This window comes from Musa acuminata, chromosome BXJ2-4 (assembly GCF_036884655.1).
Source record: "Musa acuminata AAA Group cultivar baxijiao chromosome BXJ2-4, Cavendish_Baxijiao_AAA, whole genome shotgun sequence".
NCBI lineage: Eukaryota > Viridiplantae > Streptophyta > Magnoliopsida > Zingiberales > Musaceae > Musa > Musa acuminata.
In genome coordinates, this window is record NC_088341.1 from 24152501 (window position 1) to 24170000 (window position 17500).

A 17500-nucleotide genomic window follows, 5' to 3' on the forward strand; every position below is an offset into this window, starting at 1 on the left:
AGCAAAACTCGAGTAGAAACTATATGGGTCTGATAGCACCATGCCCGACATACGGTTTATAGGATATTATATGGATGAGGGACTATATGTATATGGTAACTAAGGACAGACAAGTCTAATAGATTGGATTCCCCTATATCGTTTGGGACTATGACATAGTGGCATAGTATGTTTGCAGTCGATGAGTTGAGTGAATTATTATAGAGATAATAATTCACTGGGCCAGAAGGAGTTCTGACAGGTATGACTCACGGCCAGCTCGATATTAGGCCTAGAGGATCACATAAATATGGTAGGCGTTGTGATGAGTAGTTCAGATTTGAGATATCCGTCGGAACCCCAATCTTATTGGATATCCAATTAGCCCATGAATTATTAGATCATAAGGATAAGATCTAATAAGAGCCAATGAGAGATTATTGGATAGAGATCCAGTAATTTAAGAGGCTTGGGTAGTTGGATGGAGATACAATACCCAATAGGGCAGGATCCATTAGGGTTAAGTTGACAAGAGACCTCTATAAATAGGAGGGAACTAATAGTTCATAGAATAGAGCCTTCTTGGTTGCCATCTCCTATTCTATTCCCCTTCTACTCCTCAAATAGTAGACTTGGAGATTTGAGGAGCATCGTCACAACCCTACTGTGTGGATCACTGCTAGAAAGGAGGACGCTTGACCACCTTCACCCTCTTCTATAGATCTATAGGGATTCAGGGATATATGATCTTCCTAGGAAATACAATATTTCATATATGCAGTTTTAAGTTTCATAGATTTTGTGTACCAATCTTCACATGATGAGGAACACATCTTTGAAAAATTGGGGGTTTTATTTTTTTGTCCTTCCACTGCACATGTGATATTGCCCTGTAAGATTTTCCTACAAATATTAGGTTTAGAGGGTCACACATATATGGTAGGCATTACGATGAGTAGTGGTTCGGATATGAGATATCCGTCGTAGCTCCTATCTTATTGGATATCCAATAAGCTCCTGAATTATTAGATCCTATGGATGAGATCCAATAAGAGCCAATGAGAGATTATTGGATAGAGATCTACTAATCTAAGAGGCTTGGATAATTGGATGGAGATCCAATACCTAACAGGGTAGGATCCATTAAGGTTAAGTTGACAAGAGGCCTCTACAAATAGGAGAGAACCAAAAGTTCATAGGCTACAGCTTCTCTTGATTATCATCTCTTATTCTCCTCTCCCCTTCTCCTTCTCAGATAGCATGCTTAAAAATTTGAGGAGTGTCGTCGTAGCCTTGCTCTATGGATCACTACTAGAGAGGATAACGCTTGACCTCCTTCACCCTCTCCTACAAATCTGCTAGGATTCAGGGATATACGATATCCCTAGGTAACACAATCTTTTATATACGCTGTTTTTGGTTTTGTGGAATTTGCTTACTAATCTTCGCACGATGACGAACACATCATGAGGAAATTTGGGGTTTTTGTTTTCTGTTCTTTCACTATGCATATGATGTCGCCCCTAGATTTCCCTACAGTGTTATTTGAGCCAGGTAGTTCGTGTGAAAGATTGGTTTTGAACTACGTGTGTTGTGTTTTAAGAAGACTTTTTTCGTCAAAATCATTGACGCAAAAGGTGAAAGAGGGTAGCAACTGTTGCTACCCTCACAGGTTGGCCAATGGCTACTTGCAGCCTTGGCCGAGGCCTGGCCACCTGCGGCCAGTAGCATGCGGCCCGTAGGCAAGCAGCCGTGGGTGTAGCAGTGCCTACGGGCGCTACGCCCGTAAGCAAAGGCAATTGCAGGGGTAGCAGTGCCTGTAGGTGCTGCTTCCACAAGCACAGGCAACTACGGGGGCAATGACGCCCGCGGGCAGAGGCGCCTGTGGGCGTTGCGCCCGCGAGTAGAGCCACCCGCAGGGGCACCCACCTATAAGGGCGACGCTGCCCACGGGCACACCGCCTGCGAGCGAGCAACCCACGGGCAGGGACAACGCCCCCTTCGCTTGTATACCCTAAAAAATTTCATAAAAATATAAGTTAATTAAATAGTTTAATTAACTATTATTATTATCTAGTAGTCCTACATTATGTTGATGTGTACATGTGATGTATGTTGTGGACGGATGACCATGGACTATGTGATGTATGTACAGGTAATATGATTATTATTATTATTATTATTATTATTAGGGCCTATGAGCCACCACTTTATTTCTCATTTATTGTCGGGTCTACGTGTCTATGATTAAATTGTAATCACATAAGGAGGCGTAACAGGAGCGTGGAAGCGATAACAGGACCCACGAGATCGAGACGGACGATCACGACATATGGAGATATATCGAGAAGCCGATAGAACCGACGAGGATGAGATGGACAATCATAAGGCTTGGAGATGCGCCGCTGTACACATAGATCTTGATGTGAGTGATTAGGCCCATTAGCTCGGGCCTGATCATACTAGGCTGTGGTCCATGATCATATGGTGTGATTGCTCATGTAATGTGTGATTGCTTAAATACTTATTAGATATGTATATATATTTGCATGCGATGTAGATATATATTAAATATGTATATGTGTGACATGTCATATTAGGAGACCAAATTAAAATCTCCTCTCTGGATAATATTAATTCGGTATATGTGTGACATGTCATATTGCTAGTTCTTTATACTAGTGAGACCAGAAAGAAAATAAAAGCAGAAAAGTCTCTTAAGAAGGGCAAAGACGGACCGGGTAAAGCAAATATTACTAAAAAGGACCCAACAAAGGATAAAAGTCAGTGCTTCTACTGCTATAAAGATTGGCATTTGAATAGGAACTACAAAGAGTACCTTACAGAGAGGGCAAAATAAAAGCTTGGAGAAGCTTCAGGTACATTCATAATCACTCCATTTGTCAGACACTTATGATAACACATGGGTATTGGATACCGATAGTGTTTATTGTTGAATATCAAATTTTGATTATAAAACTAATTGATAGAGTTTATGATCTAATCTACATTTTAAGTGATGCAAGACTAGCTTCGATCATGAAGAGATAATTAAAGCAGGAAAAATCAATGTTGGGCCGGAATGGAACATGTAAGAAGATTGGACGTCGAGCCAGAGGATCGGTCGACGTATCGGTAGAAGGCTTCATGCCATGAGTAAAGCATCGGGCCTAGAAGAGCGGATATTATATTAAGAAGATCGGAGTTATGGAGGTCAACATATCGATTAGACAAAAGGCCACAAAAGAGGACAATGCATTGAATGATTGGACAAAGTGCCAATGAACCAATGATATGCCGGATAACATGTGATTAATGCTTTGTAATAATTATCTAGATCGAAGTAGTTTTAAGTTATAATTACGTTGGAATTAGGCCAACTCAATTAGGGGCCAATTAGGCCTATGTTGGGGTTGTTTTAGGCCAAGAGAAAGGCCCATTCAGTGACCCAAAATTTGGGTCAGCCGGTGGCACCACCAGTAGCTCAGTCTCCAAGACAGTCTCCGAGACTATGTCAAACGGTAGTATCGCCAAACTGGGCAATGGTACTGCCCAATGTCAAGCGGTGGTACTGCTAATCTAGGTTGTGGTACCACCTAGACATAGTCTTCCAGATTGTGTCAGGCGATGGTACCGTCTAGTATCAGTGCTGCAGGCGATAGTTGTAATATCCATCACTTTTGAAAAACAAAGATTATTTGTAAAGACCTATATGTAAATATAGAAATTTCAAGGACTAAACTGTTAGGTTGAAAAAAAAAATAATAAAGAAGGGTGTGGCGGTTTTGTCCCACCACCTCCCCACACTCTCTGTTTCCCACGCCCACAGAGAGAGAAGCTGTGGGGGCATTGGGGAGAAGAAGGGAAGAAGAGGAGAAGAAGAGAAGAAGAAGAAGAGGGAGAAGAAAGGGAAGAAGAAAAAAAGAGGAAGAGTGGTTGCGGCAAAGGCTATAGCGAGGAGGTGTGGGGCGTCGAGAAGGAGAAGGGAAGAAGAAGAGAAGAAGAGAAAGAAGAGAAAAAAAGAAGAAGAAGAAGGAGAAGAGAGGGAAGATGGTGAGGAGAGAGAGAGGTGGGAGCAACTAGGGTTGCAACGCCTCTGTTTCCCGCAGGAGGAAACAAAGGAGAGGATGTGTGGCATTGGGGAGGAGAAGGGAAGAAGAGGAGAAGAAGAGAAGATGACGAGGGAAGAGGTGGCTGTGGCACCTCTATTTCCCGTAGGAGGAAACAAAGGAGAGGAGGCGCCGTGCATTGGGGAGGAAAGGGGAAGAAGAGGAGAAGAAGAGAAGGGAAAGAAGAAGAGGCACGGGCTGCGGCGGTGGCAGCTATAGCTGGAAGAGAAGAAGGTGTTAGGATCAAGAGCACTAAGGAGGGGGAGGGGGGGGGGGGGCGCGCGTGAATTATTGCAGCGAAAAACTTTCGACGATTAAAATTACGTTCGTACGATGAAATCGTTTCCGACGTAAAACCATTTTTGGGAACTTAACTTGAAAGCGAGTTCGTAAAGGAGTGCAGCAAAGGTAATAAGGAAGTAAAGCACATATGGAGGTTTGCAGTAAGGTAAGCAACAAGAAGAAATGCAAACCAGAGAGCACCGTAATTTTAGAGTGGTTCGGTTAATCTTGACCTACATCCACTTTTGGCTTCCTCCTCGGACGAGGTCACCGACTTCCACTAAAGGCCTTCCTTCAATAGGCGAAAGCCAACCACCCTTTTACAGTTTCACTCCTTTTGACGGGCTTAGGAGACAACCCTTACAAAATTTTCTCTCCTCTCTTGAAAGATCAAAACTTGGAAGAAAAGAGGGAGGAGAACTTCTAGCCTTTACAACACTTTTGAGCTCTAAAAATCATAGAGTAAGATTGGATTTTTGGTGTCTTTTGGTTGCCCTTTCATGCAGGAAAGGGTGGGGGTATATATAGGCCCCAAATTGGTTTGAATTTGGAGCTCAAAAATGTCACCTCCCAGATTTCCGGGGTCTTGGCGGTACCTCCTCCTGACTGGGGCGGTACAACCGCCTGACAAAGCTCGGAGATCGAGCTCTAGCGGTGCCACCGCTTGATTGGGGCGGTTGCACCGCCCAGTCTCGCTCGGAGACTGAGCCCAGGTAGTGCCATCGCCTGACCTGGGCGGTTGCACCACCCAGCTTTCCTGGGAGATCATCTCCTAGGCGGTGCCACTTCCTAGCAGGAATTTTGGTCCGAATGGGTTAATCCATTCGGCCCAATTTGGGTTTATCAAGGGCCCAATTGCCCCCAGATTAAGTTAATGGGATCACCTCCCATTCCTAACTTAATCTACATGCTAACTAAAATATTTCTTAAGACATTTACTGTAACTTGCTCCGGTGCATTAATCGCTGCTTCCGGCGAGTTTCCGGCGAACTTCCGGCGAACATCCGAAGAACCTTCGGCGATGCTCTGGCGGACTTCCGGCAAACTCCTGGACTTGCGATGATCCACTTGGTGAGTTCCGATGAGCTTCTTTGGCAAGCTCCTGGACTTCTCGGATTTATTCCCATAGAACCTCCGATGACCGTCCGAACTTCCATCGAACTCTAAAACCCCCAACGTGATCATAGTCTTGACTCCAGCACAACTCCTACTGCATGTCTTACTTCCATCATAGTTAATCCTGCACATGTAAAACAAAACTTCGATCGAGATAATTAATCCTAAGCAATTAACCAAGTTGTCCGGCATGTCATTGGTCCCTCAACGCTTTGTCCGATTCTTCGGCGCATCATCCTCTCCTGTAGCATATTGCCCAATCAGCCAGTTGACTCCGCAACTCCGATATCCTTGGCACAATACCCACTCTTCTTGGCCCGATACCCGAGTCCACGGCCCGAAGCCTTCTATCAATATATCGACCGATCCATTGGCCCAACGTCCAATCTTCTAACATATTCCTCCGGCACAAAATGATTTTTTCTGCTTTAATTATCTCATCTTAATCGAAGTATCCTACGTCACTCAAAATACATATTAAAACATAAACACATATCAAGTGGTTTCATCATCAAAATACGAGATTCAACAAAAGGAGAGGAAGAAAAGAATGTGAGGTAGAAGAGAGGAGAGAGGAAGGAGGGCTGCAGTTGCGGCTGTGGCAAGGAAAGAGAAAGAGGAAGGAAGAAAGGAAGGAGAGGAAGAAGAGAAGGGAAAGAAGTGTTGGGTCCAGCCCATATATAGGCTGGGACAATTGGGCTTATTGAGTCAAAATCATTAATTAAAAGGCAAAAGAGATATAGGGCAGCAAAGGTGACAAAGAGCAGCGAGCATACGTAGTGAGTGGCGGCATCAAAGAGAGAGAAAATTAAGATCTTGAGTTTTTTGTTTGACGATTAGTGGCCAAACATTGTCAAATTTTATGCAGAGAATCATTGCAACAAACTCTACAATCCTAATGGTGTTGATCTATAGTTTACCCTCTTTGAGATACTTTTCTGCTATATCCACTTTGTGAGATGTAAAATTCTTCTTTTGGTGAGATCCATCTATATGATGAAGATATACTATTCTTGAGCCAAGATCTATGTTCTTGATGTTATTATGATCCTCTAGTTATTCTAGAGAAGATTTACTGTAAATCTATTATCATTACTATTGATAGTGGAAGTTTGAGATTGACTACGGTCCCATGGTTTTTCCCGCATTGGGTTTTCTACGTTAAAAGAATTTTGGTTTCACTATGTGATTGATTTATTACTCTTTTGTTTATGTTGTGCTGGTTGATGTTTGTATTTTGATATCAAGTTGATATTTTGATGAGGAACCCATTTTGATACATAAAGAGGAAAAAGAATTATTCTGCTTTAACAGGTTTTTCCCAACAAGAAGGGGCTATGGCTGCAGCGATGGCAGCTGCAGTTGGAAGAGAAAAAGGAGAGGAAGAAGAGCAGGGGAGGAAGAAGAGGCTGCGGCCATGGCTGCAGCTGCGACTGCAACAGTTGCAGTTGGGAAAGAAGAGAAGGAAAGGAAGAAGAAGAGGAAGAGGGGAAGATGGCTGCGGTTGCAGCCACGGCATGGCTACAGCAGCGGTAGCGGTACAGTTGTGGCTACGGCAGCAGCGGCATCGATGTGGCTGTGGCAACGACAGCGACAGTGGCTGCGGCTGCGGTGGTGGCTACGACAGCTGTGTTTGGGGAATGAAAAAGAAGGAACGAGAGAAGGGAGGAAGGAAGTAGCACAATGAAAGGGGCTATGGCGGTGGCTGCGGCTACGATCGTGGTTGCGGTTGCGGCTGCAACTATGGTAGTGGTAGCAAAGGCTAGGAAAAAAAGGAGGCAGATGTAGAAAACGAAACAAGGAGAGGATATGGAGGAAAAATAGAAGAAGGATTCGGGCACACACCTTCTTCAGATCTTTCGATCAAAACCTTTGAAAGGCAAGTGTTTCGATCCTTTCTATTACAAGTTTTCTAATCTTTCCTATTACAAGTCTCCTGATCCTGTTAGGATCGGAGCGGCACTAAGAGGGGGGGGTGAATTACTGCAGCGGATTAAAACTTCGATTTTAACAAGATCTTTCGTACGATAAGAACGGAACTTGAAAAGTTTAACTTGAAAGCGTATTCTTAAAATTACGCAGCAAGGGTAATAAGGAACTAAAGCAGTAAGAAGATTTACAATAATTTAAATGACAATAATAAAATGCAAACCAGAGATTACGCCGATTTTTAGAGTGGTTCGGTCAAATGACCTACTCCACTTGCGATGCCCCTCTTCGATGAGGCTCCCACCTTCCACTAGCAAATCTCTTGAAATAAAAGGGTAAACACCCCTCTTACAACCTTTTACAAGTAGTTCAACCTCTTACAAATTTTCAATAGGAAAGAAGGAGGAGAACTCTCTAGCAAATTGAAAACAAGACTTGCTAAGACTTTTTAAGACTTTTCTCTCAATCAAAATGCTTCTCAAAAGTTGTAACCTCAGCTGAGATTTGAGGGGTATTTATAGGCCTCAAGAGGATTCAAATTTTGGGCTCCAAAATTTGAATTCTCTTAGGGTTCCCGGTGCTGGAGGTGCCACCGCCCAGCCAGGCGGTGCCACCGCCCAGCGCTCGGGTGCTGAACGGTGCAACCGCCCAGCCAAGGAGGTGTCACCGCCCAGCTCTCGGGTGCTGGGCGGTGCCACCGCCTGGCACTCCGATTTCACTGGTTTGGCTTAATTTAAGCCCAAACCATATCTGACTTTGGGCCCAGTTGGCCCCTAACCAGGATATAGGATTATCTCTTAATCCTAATCCTAATTACAAGTGAACTACATAACAAAAACACATCCTAAGCAAGCTTTTAACCGCGAACGCCGAGTCTTGTTTCGGCGAGCTTTCCGATGAGCTTCTTCCGACGGACTCCCATCAAGCTCCCAATCTTGTGATGACTTTAACGAGTAGCCGAGTCTTCTCGGTGATCTCCGTGAACCTCCGACGATCTCTTCGGCGAACTTCCGAAAATTCCGATAGGTTCCCGATTTCTTCTCGGTTGGTTCCGGCAGCATCTCCGACGATTCTTCGGACTCTTAAACGTCCATCGATCTTGACTCCGGTATTCTTGCTTTGTGTTTTCTGGTTATCGTAGTTAATCCTGCACACTTAACTCAATAATATGGATTAGATCAATTAACCCATCAATTGATTTCATCATCAAAATCCGAGATTCAACAATCTCCCCCTTTTTGATGATGACAATCAGTTGATGACGGAGTTAAACATAACTCCCCCTATCTATATGCCATATTATGAGAAGATGAAAACACTTGAATTTCATCCATTGAATTCAAGCATAAACCGATAAGTTCTAACCGTAGAGCTTATCGTTATTCTCATTAAGCAATAGTAAATGCGAAACTTCGATGAAAATCATAAGTCAAATGATATGGGACAATTTTTACTACGATAGGAGATAAAGATTTTCAACATGAATTTCATGATATCGATGTAAGGCATGCTTTCAATATGATCAATCAATCTTGTGATATTCTCAAGGATTTTGCAAGGCATATAAGACATTCATATCACACAAGCTTTTGCAATTCATATAAGTCATGCTATTAAAATGATACAAGTCATCACTTTTCTCCCCCTTTGTCATCAACAAAAAGGGAATGAGACTTGAAGCACATAATTTATCATACAAAGATTTTATCATTGATCATACATCACTCATCTATATTATCATTGATCATACAAAGATTTTATCATTGATCATACATCACTCATCTATATTATCATTGATCATACAAAGATTTTATCATTCAAAATTAAGTATGCTAAAATATTTACGTAGAGTTCATCTTAAAGGAAAATTCAGCATTCATCCATATTATCAAATCTCTTCTTTTTATAAATAACAAAAATTGTAGATGTACAAAGAAGAGATTGGGATAAGAAAAAAAATTTTAAGTAGTAACTCCAATAAGTCAAGATCATAATTCGAATACAAATCCATTCAAATTCAATTCGTCAACTTGAAACTCATAATCAAGCCATCAAAATCAATTTCGAGATTCAAAATATCATAAAATCATTAATCTTGATCAGATGGAAGCGGTGTTTGACTCAAGATAGGATAAGATAATTTAACAAGTCACCGAGGAACGGAGAAAGAATGAAAAACTTTATGGAAAATCCATTCAACTAAGTTTATTCTTAGGGACAATTTAACATACCTAATTCCCTTCTAATGAATTTAAATTGGTCTTCATTCAAAGCTTTTGTAAATATATCTGCTAATTGATGCTTTGTGTCAATGAATTCTAGAACAACATCATTGTTAAGGACATGATCGCGTATGAAATGATGCCTAACGTCGATGTGCTTAGTTCTAGAGTGCTGAATTGGATTTTTAGTAAGACATATGGCACTAATATTATCACATTTTATGGGAATGTTTTTAAAGTGAATTCCATAGTCTTCTAATATATTTTTCATCCAAATGACTTGTGCACAACATGCACTTGTAGCAATGTATTTGGCTTCCGCCGTAGATAGTGCAACTGAATTTTGTTTCTTGGAAGTCCAAGAAACAAGTGCATGTCCTAAAAATTGGCATGTTCCGGATGTACTTTTTCTATCGATCCTGCATCCGCCAAAATCGGTGTCTGCATAAGCTATTAGATCAAAATTTTCAGATTTTGGATACCACAATCCTAAATTTGGAGTTCCTTTAAGATACCTGAATATTCTTTTAACACTCTTCAGATGAGATAATTTAGGATTAGATTGAAACCTAGCGCAAAGTTCTTGTTATTTCTTGTAAGTTTCTATTCTTTCTTTCTACTACTCCATTTTGTTGAGGATTTCTTGGAGTAGAGAAGTTGTGGTTGTATCCATTAGATTCACAAAATTCTTGAAAATCATGGTTTTGAAATTCACCACCGTGATCACTTCGAATTGACAAAATCATAAAACCATTTTTATTTTGAATAAGTTTACAAAACTTAGAGAAATTCCTAAAGCATTCACTTTTGTGTGCCAAAAAATAAGTCCATGTGTATCTACTATAATCATCTATGATGACAAATGCATATTTGCTACCTCCTAGGCTTGATGTAGCAACTGGTCCGAACAAGTCCATATGGATCAATTGCAAAGGTCTAGAGGTACTTATTTGGTTCGTAGGTTTGAAGCTACATTTTATTTGTTTTCCTAGTTGACTAGCATCACACACATTATCTTTGATGAACTTGATATGAGAAATTCCTCTTGCAAGTTCTTTAGATGAAATTTGGGTAATTAGTTTCATGCTAGCATGACCTAATCTCCCATGCCAAAGCCAAGCATCGTCATTCAAAATCGAAAAAATACATTTCATTGCAAAGATCATTAATGTCAATGGTGTATACGTTATTTTGTTTTAGTGTAATCATAGATGTGTTTTTGTGTGGTTTCTCAATAATGCAAGCAGTAGATTCAAATTTAATAATATATCCTTTATCACACAATTGACTAATGCTCAAGAGGTTATGCTTTATGGCATCAACTAACAATACATCTTCAATAAAGAAGTTGGATTTGTTACCAATGGTTCCTTTGCCAATGATTTTACCCTTGTTGTTGTCTCCGAAGGTGACATATCCTTCGTCTATGCTAGTGAGCTTAGAAAATTGAGATGGATCTTCAATCATATGCCTTGAGCATCCACTATCAAGGTACCATCTCTCGCTCCTAGCTTGTGATGGTATATTTTTCTACAATAAAGGATGATTTTTATGTACCCATTTGACCTTGGGTGCCTCAAAAATCAATTTATATTGCTTATCATGTTGCATCGAGTCATTTGAGGTTCTTTTAGGAACCCAAATCAATTTATGTGGACTACATTCTTTAAATAGACAATGATAAGCTACATGCCTAAATTTGTAACAAAGTTACATTTTATTCGGGGTGAAACATGCAAAATAGGGCCTTTAACAAAGGTGGTTGGATTATGGTAAGAGCTACTCACAAATCCGATTCCGCCTTTTCTATGAACGTGACCCTTGTTGGCAAAGATCATGTTCAAGGATTTACTACCAACCTCAAACTTTTTAAGGTTTTCTTAAGTAGCAAGTTTTCTTTTTGAAGTAATTCTAGTTCATCACATTTTGTACAGGATGCTAAGCTATTTTCATGCTCAATCTTTACTCTATCAAAATTGCTAATAAGAGAAGCATGTTCCTTTTTCAAAGAGTTATACTTTTTACTTAAGATTCTACATTCATCAAACAATTCATAAAAAGCACTTGAAAGCTCATTGAAAGTTAAATTTGTGTCTAATGAACTTGTTACCTCATCTCCAATAGCCATTAGCGCATAGTGAGTAACTTGCTCGGTATTGGTTGGCTCCTCTTCTTCGGAAGCACCTGAGTCATCCCATATAGCCTTGAGAGCCTTCTTTTTTGGTTGCCTCCTCTTTGCTTAGGGACATTCACTCTTGAATTGTCCCAGCTTCTTGCATTCGTAGCAAATTACTTGATCTTTCTTGGGTTCAAATTTATTTTTGGTGTCATTTTTAAATTTGTTCCTTTTAATGAATTTTTTGAATTTTCTTGTTAAAAGTGCCAAGTCTTCATCAAGGTCCTCATCACTTGAGTTTTCTTTCAAGTGGTCTTCTTGAGTTTTTAGTGTCATATCCTTCCTATTCTTTGGAAGGGTGTCCTCAAGCTCTTCATGAGTTTTACAAGTCATTTCATAGGTCATTAGTGACCCAATTAGTTCTTCAAGAGAAAAATTATTTAGATCTTTGGCCTCTTGAATGACCATTACTTTGGGATCCTAACTTTCTGGAAGGGATCTTAAAATCTTATTAACAAGTTTAAAATCCGAGAAGCTTTTACCAAGTCTTTTGAGACCATTGATGACATCCATAAATCTGGTGTACATGTCTCCAATGGTCTCACTCGGTTTCATTCGAAAAACTTATAAGAATGCACTAAAAGATTAATTTTTGACTCCTTCACTCTATTAGTCCCTTCATGAGTGACTTTGAGTGTGTGCCAAATGTCAAAAGCCATTTCACAAATCGATAATCGATTAAACTCATTTTTATCTAATACACAAAATAAGGCATTCATAGCCTTTGCGTTTAAAGAGAAAATCTTTTTCTCCAAATCATTCCAATCGTTCATTGGAAGAGAAGACTTTTGAAAGCCATTTTCTATAATATTCCAAAATCCATTGAAATTAGGAAGATTCTCATTCTAGTCATCCAATATGTGTAATCCGTCCCATTGAACATGGACAGACATGTAATTGAATGGCCCTCTAGGTTGTCGGCAAATTCAATCTCTCTTGGGTATAAAACCAAATGAGAGTGAACCTTGCTCTGATACCAATTGTTAGGATCAAGAGCGACACTAAGAGGGAGGGTGAATTAGTGCAGCGGAAAACTTTCGTAATTTCAAAAGACTTGTGTTTCGATTAAAACTGATTCAGACAAAATTGGTTTCAATTCAATCCATTTTGGAGAAATTATGAACTTGAAAGCTTTCGTAAAAGTGCAAGAGAGAATTAAGGAGATTTGCAGTAATGTAAATTGCTCAAATGAAAAGCAAACCAGGATTTAGAGTGGTTCAGTCAATGTGACCTACATCCACTTTCGGATTCCTCCTTCGACAAGGTCTCCGGCGTCCACTAAAGGCCTTCTTTCAATAGGTGAAGACCAGCCGCCTCTTTTACAGTACTTTCCCCTTTTCACGGGTTTAGGAGAGAACCTTTACAAGTCTCACACCTCTTTTGAATGATCTCAAAACTTAGAAAGGGAGGAGGAGGACTCTAGCACTTGTTTACAATACTTTTACACCCCAACAATTTAAGATTATCTCAATGCTTTTGTACCCTTTCATTCAGAAAAGTGTGGGGTTTTAATAGGCCCCAATAGCTTCAAAATTGGAGCCAAAAAGTGTCACATCCTGGGAATCCGGGATACTAGCGGTACCACCATCATTTTTGGGCGGTACTACCGTCGCTGATATGTCACTGGGCGGTACCACTGCTTAGAAAACCAGGGGCACTGCCTTCCAAGCGGTGCCACCACTGGCCATGTTTTCAAGGGCTGAATTAGGTGCTCAATTTGGCCCAATTCAGCCCTATTAAGGGCCCAATTGGCCCATAATTAAGTTAGTGGGATTACCTCTCAATCCTAACTTAATTTATGCTCTAACTACGATAATTAAGACACAATTTATAGTGCTTCTTGTTCTGGTGCATCAATTGCTCTTCCGGCAAGCTTTCGGCGTACTTCCAACGAATATCCGATGAACTCTTGGTAATGTTCTAGTGGACTCCCGGTAAACTCTTGGACTTTACAATGATCTTCTTGGTGAGTTTCGACGAGCTTCTTTGGCAAGCTCCTGGACTTCTCGATTGGTTCCCGTAAAACTTCCGATGAACATCCGTGTCGAACTCTCGAACTCCCAATGAGATCTCGATCATGACTCCGGCACAACGCATGCTTTATGTCTTATTGCTATCGTAGTTAATCCTGCATAATTTTCTCAATATATAGATTAGATCAAATAAATTATAATTTGTTGAATCTCAAATTTTGATGATGAAACCAATCGATAAGTGTTTATGTTTTAATATGCATTTTGAGTGACGTAGGATGCTTCGATCAAGATGAGACAATTAAAGCAGGAAAAATCATGTTGGGCCAAAGGAACATGTTAGAAGATTAGACGTCGGGCTGGTGGATTGGTCGACGTATCGATAGAAGGCTTCGGGTCATGGATTCGGGCATCGAGCCAAGAAGAGCGGATATTGCGCTAAGGATATCGGAGTTGCGGAGTCAACTGGCTGATTGGGCAATAGGCCGCAAGAAAGGACGATGCGCCGAAGAATCGGATGAAGCGTCGAGGGACCAATGACATGTCAGACAACTTGATTAATACTTAGTATTAATTGTCTAGATCGAAGTTTGTTTTTACATGTGCAGGATTAACTATGATAGCAAGGTATGAAACAAAATGAAGTCCCGGAGTCAAGGACACGACTTCATTGGGAGTTCGAGAGTTTGTCGGAAGTCCGGACGTTCGTCAGAAGTTCGGTCGGAACCAGTTGAGAAGTCTCGGAGCTTACCAGAGAAGCTCATTGGAACTCACCAAGAAGATCGTCGTGAAGTCCAGGAGCTTACCGGCAGTCCGCCAGAACATTGCCGAGAGATCGTTGGAAGCTCATTGGAAGAATAGACATACGGATTTGTTTAGCTTAGCAAATGTCTTAGGATTTCGTAGTTAGCACGTAATTGGGCTTGGATTTGAGCTAACCCAATTAGGGGCCAGCTAGGCCCATGTATTAACTGTGTTAGGCCCAATAAGTGGCCCAAACAGTGCCCCAAGAAGTCTCACCGTCATGGTATAATCTTCGTGACTATGTCAGGTGGTGGTACCGCTAGTCTGGGCGGTTGTACCGCCCCTAGCAGGGTGCCAGGTGGTGGTACCGCCCAACACTGCCCCCTCAGGCGATGGTACCGCCAGACCTGGGTGGTGGTACTACCTAGGGCAGTGTCAGTCAAACTGAGACTAGGCGGTGGTACTGCCCAATGTAGGCGGTGGTACCGCCCGTGCTCGGGGAACCCAGGATCGGAAAGTTTTAAGCTCCAAGTTTGAATCAACTTGTAGCCTATAAATACCCCTTTCATTCTTAGTTAAAGCACATAAGCACAGAGTATTTTAAAGTGAGAAAACGCTACTACAATCTCTCTAGAATTCCCTCCACTCTAAGTGTTAGAATTCTGTTCAAGAGAGGAGAGTGGGTGCTTGTAAGGGTTGTCTCATAAACCCATGAAAAGGAGACGAGGGGTGTAAAAGGTGATCGGCCTTCGCCTATTGAAGGAAGGCATCTAGTTGACACCGGTGACCTCATCGGAGGAGGAAGCCAAAAGTGGATGTAGGTCACGTTGATCGAACCACTCTAAAATCTGGTTTGCATTTACATTTGTGCAATTTATCTTTACTGCAAACCTCTTTAAGTGCTTACTGCCTTCAATACTTTTACGAACTCGCTTTCAAGTTAAGTTTCCGAAAACGATTTTATGTCAGAAATGATTTTATCGAAATGAAGTTTTTGAAGACGATTTTACCGCTGCACTAATTCACACCCACCCCACCAAATCGTCAGAAACGATTTTATCGAAATGAAGTTTTTGAAGACGTGATTTTACTGCTACACTAATTCACACCCACCCCACCCGCGCACCGCCCCCCCCCCCCCCCCCCCTCTCTAGTGCCAACCCCAACTTTTGATCCTAACACAATTGACTTCATCATCAAAATTCGAGATTCAACAAGTATGTCCAAGAGGAAACGAGATAAGGTGAATAATACATACCTAGGGCATTATAGGCTAGGTCACATCCATAAGGGAATGATTCAAATGTTGCTAATGGATGAATATCTAAATCCATTCAACTATGAGTCATATGCAACTTACGAGCCTTGCCTTCATAGAAAACTAACCAACTCTCTTTTTAGTGGAACTGGAGAAAGAGCCACTAAGCTATTAGAACTCATACATCGTGATGTATATGGACCCATGTCAACTCATGTCATAGGTGGTTACTCCTACTTTATTACTTTTACCGATGATTTCTTAAGGTATGGATATGTGTACTTAATGAAATACACGTCCAAGGCCTTTAAGAAATTCAAAGAGTATAAGAATGAAAGTAGATAACCAGACTAGAAAAGATATCAACACTCTTCAATCAGATTGAGGAAGTGAGTACTTGAGTACAGAGATCACTTAGTTCCTCAAGGACCATGAAATTCTATCCGAATGGACACCTCCTTATACACCTCAACTCAATGGTGTATTTGAAAGGAGGAATTGTATACTGTTAGACATTATGCAGTCCATGATGAGCTTTGCTGACCTACCCATCACATTTTGTGGATATGCCCTAGAGACCACAACTAAACTTCTAAACAGAGTTCCAACTAAGTCGGTAGTGTCTACACCATATGAGATATGAAAAGGGAAGAAGTCCGATCTTACGGTTTTTAAGATTTAGGATTGTCCTAACCACGTTAAAAGACATAACCCCGATAAGTTAGAATCCAAGATGGAGCAGTGTAAGTTCGTGGGATACCCCAAGGAAACTTGTGGGTATTATTTCTATATCCCGAGGACCAAAAAGTCTTTGAAGCTAAGAGAACGGTGTTCCTTGCGAAAGAATATATTCTTGGTGAAGACATTGGGAGTGTGATAGAGTTGAGCGAGGTTGGAGAACCTAGCTCAAGTACCACACCACAGCCCGAGTCTATTCAGGTACCTAGCACACAAGTTCTGACTTTACATAGGTCCAACAGAGTATCTCATCTTTCTGAGAGATATGTGAGATATATTAGAGGATATAATATTGAGGATATCGGTCCTCAGACCTTCAAGGAGGCTATTACGAATATAGACTTTGGGAAGTGGCAAGAAATTATGAATTCTGAGATGGATTTCATGTACTCCAATAAGATTTTGAACCTAGTTGATGCACCCGAGGGTATTATACCCATCGGTTGCAAGTGGATCTTCAAGAAGAAGATTGGAGTAAATGAAAATGTAGAGACCTATAAAGCAAGACTAGTGGCTAAGGGGCATCATTAAAGGTAAGGTGTTGACTATAACGAAACCTTCTAATCCGTAGCCATGCTAAAATTCATCCGAATTCTATTAGTTATTGTAGCACACTATGATTATGAGATCTAACATATGGATGTGAAAATCGCGATCCTCAATGGCAACCTCGATGAGGAGGTATATATGACACAGCTTGAGGAATTCATGTTCAAGGACTGTCCAGATAGGGTGTGTAGATTGCTTATGTCCATTTATAGACTAAAGCAAGCTTTTCGAAGTTGGAACATAAGATTTGATAAGGCGATCAGATCTTATGACTTTGTTAAGAAGGAAGATGAGCCTTATGTGTACATGAAGGTAAGTGATAGCGTTATCACCTTCTTGGTGTTATATATGGATGACATCTTAATTATTGGGAATGATGTAGGAATGTTATCCATGGTAAAGGCTTAGTTATCTAAACACTTCTC